Source organism: Coffea arabica, chromosome 1c, assembly GCF_036785885.1.
Source record: "Coffea arabica cultivar ET-39 chromosome 1c, Coffea Arabica ET-39 HiFi, whole genome shotgun sequence".
NCBI lineage: Eukaryota > Viridiplantae > Streptophyta > Magnoliopsida > Gentianales > Rubiaceae > Coffea > Coffea arabica.
Window position 1 is genome coordinate 954705 of NC_092310.1, and position 4254 is coordinate 958958.

The following is a 4254-nucleotide window of genomic DNA, read 5'->3' on the forward strand; positions in this document are numbered from 1 at the left end:
AAAGTATCACTTTCCCATAAAAGACCTGCTCTTTATGGCTTTCCTCTATTATAAGAACAGGGTACCCATTTTTTTATAACTAAATTTATTTATTGAATAAAATAAAAATAAATTCATTTTCTAATAAAAGACCAGCTCTTTATGGCTTTCCTCCATTATAAGAACAGAGTACCCATTTTCTCATAAATAAATTTATTTATTGGATAAAATAAAAATAAACCCGTTTTTCAATAAAAGATCAGCTCTTTATGACTTTCCTCCATTTTAAGAACAGAGTACCCATTTTTCCATAAACAAATTTATTTATCAGATAAAATAAAAATAAACCCATTTTTTCAATAAAACATCAGCTCTTTATGATTTTCCTCCATTATAAAAACAGAGTACCTATTTTGAAAGCAAAAAGAAATTTGTTTATCGGATAAAATAAAAATAAACTCATTTTTCAATAAAACACCAATTCTTTATGACTTTTTTCCATTATAAGAAAAGAGTGCCCATTTTGTCATAAACAAGTAACTTCTTTAATTAGAAACCATCGACCCCTTACCAAAGACGATCAAATGCAACTAAATGATTTTCTTGCAAGAAAGTTGCCAAAAGCAGCTTTGTGACTGTAGTTGCTACTTTTTTTTTTTCAACCATTTTTCTAGCAAGAGGTATCATTAATGTCAATATTGAGATATAGCAAAAATTTTATACGAAATAACAAACCAATTTGTCATTACAAATACAAAACGAGCAACAATATATTACAACCAATACTATCAACAGTACAAAGCACAAAGATACTCAAATCAAATCCTAATTAGGCTTTAATATGTACAACCAAAATTGCCAGGGATAACAAATGCTAAGATAGACGATGTACCGATATACAATGAGTATCATGTTTGCATTAATTGGCGAAGTCCATAATCGAAGTAGCTTGTAAGAGCTTCATAGCCAGGTTTACTACAATCCACCATCAACCTACAGAGTCCAATGGAAAAAAAATTATTAAACAGAAATTTACATTGGTAGTTAGATAAATTAAACCTGCATTAGCCTACATATATCAACTAAGACATTGATCCTCATATTGTTGCATGAAAAGAAATGAAAATGAGGGACTTTAAAAGAAATGCTAAGGATCACTTTTATTAACCACAAGTACAAAATGTGAACTGAATTTCAAACTACAAGTTGGTAGCATGTACTTAAGATGAAGAAATCATTATGACCCCAATTGACATGAAACCAATCGTAAAGTAACGCCAAGGCTGTTTCCTTCAACACAAAAATAGTAAATGCATTCACTCATTCAAAATTGAGAAGTAGCTAAACAAGCGTAACTTTCGGACTTGGAAAGCATGAAATGAACTTGGAAAAAGGAATTAGATTTTACTACCAACAAGGCTTCCAAGGTGCAAATAGCCAATGAGATCCTTTTTTTTTAATCCTTATTATTTTTGTCCAGTATGTTCACTTAAAAGAAAACTATATTCTATTTACTAGATCTTTAGTTAAGAAATAAACAAAAAATTAAATCATCAAAAAGCAAAAAGACCAAAGGCATTAAAACTTGCACAAACATTCAGGAGGAGGAGAAGTTATCACCTAAGAGAATCACATGCAACGCAATGAAAGCATTAGAATTAACCCAAAGGAAGGGAAAAAATATGCTTCATGAATGGTCCTACAACACCGAAACACAAAACAATAGATAATGATGAACCACCACAAACCAGTCCAAAGACAAGCAAAATCACCTACACCATCAATCCTAATCACCAACCGGAGTAGAAAGTCATCCAAAATTTCAGATAAGTCACCGAATAAATAAGGCTTAAATCTTAGAACACGTCATAATCAGTGTTTAGCATTCAAAAATTGTGTAAGATACAGGGGGTTTGGGACAACAAAAGGGGACAATTAGGGCTGGGCAACGAGAGGTACGGAGGAATGGAAACGAGAGTGGTAAAGAGAGGAGATTGAACAATACGACAAAGGAGGGGAAAAATCAAATCGTGGAAGGAAGAATTCTAGTATGAAAATATGTTGGAGACTACCTGAAATCTTAGATCTGAAATTTTGACGGGCCGTTTTCATTTTGCCTTCCAGTAAGACCCCTTTCTCTACTCCAACTGAGATGCCCATTCACTCTAATCCACTGAAGTAGAAGCCTACAATTTCAAAAAGTTTATCTTGCGATTGTTAAATTGACCAAACATGCAAGAAAAAGGCAATTGACAAAACAGAGATGAAAATAACATATTAAAAACCTACACTGTCCCTTTTCCTTGAAGTCTGCCATTGCATCGGAAGGGTCTTTAAAGTGTGTCCATGATTGTATAAATTCAGATCTGGATGCTAGAGAGGAAGAGGGGAACCATATGTCTACGGGAAACTGAAAATTGATAGAGAGGGAAAGAGAGATAGAAGGAGAAAGGTGCAGGGGAGGTTGCGATTGAACTTTCGAGGGCTCTGATCTGAGAACAATATTTGGGAAAGTAGCCTGGCAAGTATGGAAGGCTTGGAATTCATGTGGTGCTAGGCTTGACAAGTGCTGTGCCGGGAATGGTTAAAAAATTTTCAATGCGCGGCTCTGCTAAAAATTGGAAGGGAGCAAAATTTTGAAATTTTCACAAAAAAGCACCCATGATTTCTCACCAATAACATAGAAACTTTGGCCCACTAGAATCAGTATTTGGAGGGAAGCTTTCCGCGCTCCTTTTGGCGAGAATTTTAAGCGAGAAAAGTCCTTGCCCTCGCAGAGTATATGATGGCTCCAATTTTTGGTGAGGTATTGTCCTTTTCTTTGCTATAAGCCTCTTAAGAGCGTCAAGCTTTCTACTTCTTGCTAAAGTTGTTGTCGCTAATACCCTTTTTTGTTGTAGTGAACGGAGGAAAACCATAAAGAACTGGTGTTTTATTGAAAAATATATTTATTTTTTCATCTGATAAATAAATTTATTTATGAAAAAATGGGTACTCTATTCTTATAATAGAGGAAAACTATAAAGAGCTTGTGTTTTATTTAAAAACGGGTTCATTTTTATTTTATTCGATAAATAATAATTTTTTTAGAAAAATGGGTACTATATTCTTATAATGAAGGAAAGTCATAAAGAACTGGTTTTTTATTGAAAAAAGAGTTTATTTTTATTTTATTCGATAAACAAATTTGTTTATGGCAAAATGGATACTCTTTTCTTATAAGGGAGGAAAGCCATAAAGAGCTGATGTTTTATTGAGAAACGGGTTCATTTTTATTTTTTTGATAAATAAATTTTTTTAATCCAATAAATAAATTTGTTTATGGCAAAATGGGTACACGGTTCTTATAATAGAGGAAAGGCATAAAGAGTTAGGATTTTATTGAAAAATGGGTTTATTTTTATTTTATCTGATAAATAATTTTTTTTTAGGAAAATGGGTACTCTGTTCTTATAATGGAGAAAAGTCATACAAAGTTCATTTTTTTTTATTGAAAAATGGGTTTATTACAATTTTATTCCAGCCAACTGTGACCCATTTTCCCACTAACCTAAGTCAGACGGACTAAATCATTGAGTTTGTTAACCACAGTCAAAATTAATACAGAAGCAGCTGACTCAAATCACTCAATCCTTTATGGCTTATACCAAATGAATACTAGGAAGCTTATTTGAAATAACAATAAAATTTTTATAAATAATTAAAATTTAGTACATTAGTTAGTAAGTACTCGTAACATACTTGTATAATGCATGATTATATGTATAATTTAATATTCTTCTGTACTTATATATTTTAAAATATTTTGTGAAAAATATTTTGGCCTTTCACATAACCTTAGAAAATAATAAAATTTTATCGTATTATAAAACAATAATTTTATGTTATTATATTCATAGGTGTTAAGTTATAAAAATTGTGATATTGAAACAAGTGATATTCTACATGTAACTAGGAAAATTTGTTGTTATCGTTATCCAAATTTTCAAATTTTTCAAAAATTGAAAATGATTACAAACTTACTTTTCTACAATTAGTATAATTTGTTAATTAGCCAAAATTCTAGCAAAAGGCAAGCAAATGCAACTTGTAATCAATCCATTCTGATGCATGTAAAAATAAGGTAGCATTGTGCAAATAAATAAAAAAATCCACTTTATATAGTTCGTTGTGACAATCAGGCTTATCCCCACTTTTGTTTGAGTTTTGATTACAATGGATATAACCTATTCCCTCCAAACCCAAATTTTGAATTATAACATTCAACCAAAACAT

At 31.3% G+C, this 4254-nt stretch overlaps 1 long non-coding RNA gene across 1 annotated transcript; it reads right to left on the minus strand.

Annotated features, from left to right (window-relative positions):
• Positions 1-665: 665 nt before the first annotated feature.
• On the minus strand, positions 666-2748 carry LOC140035006 (uncharacterized). Its single transcript, XR_011838924.1, has 3 exons — positions 2269-2748; positions 2052-2165; positions 666-972 (listed from the first exon to the last, which is right to left on the minus strand). It is a non-coding gene; the product is annotated as an uncharacterized lncRNA (long non-coding RNA).
• Positions 2749-4254: the final 1506 nt, after the last annotated feature.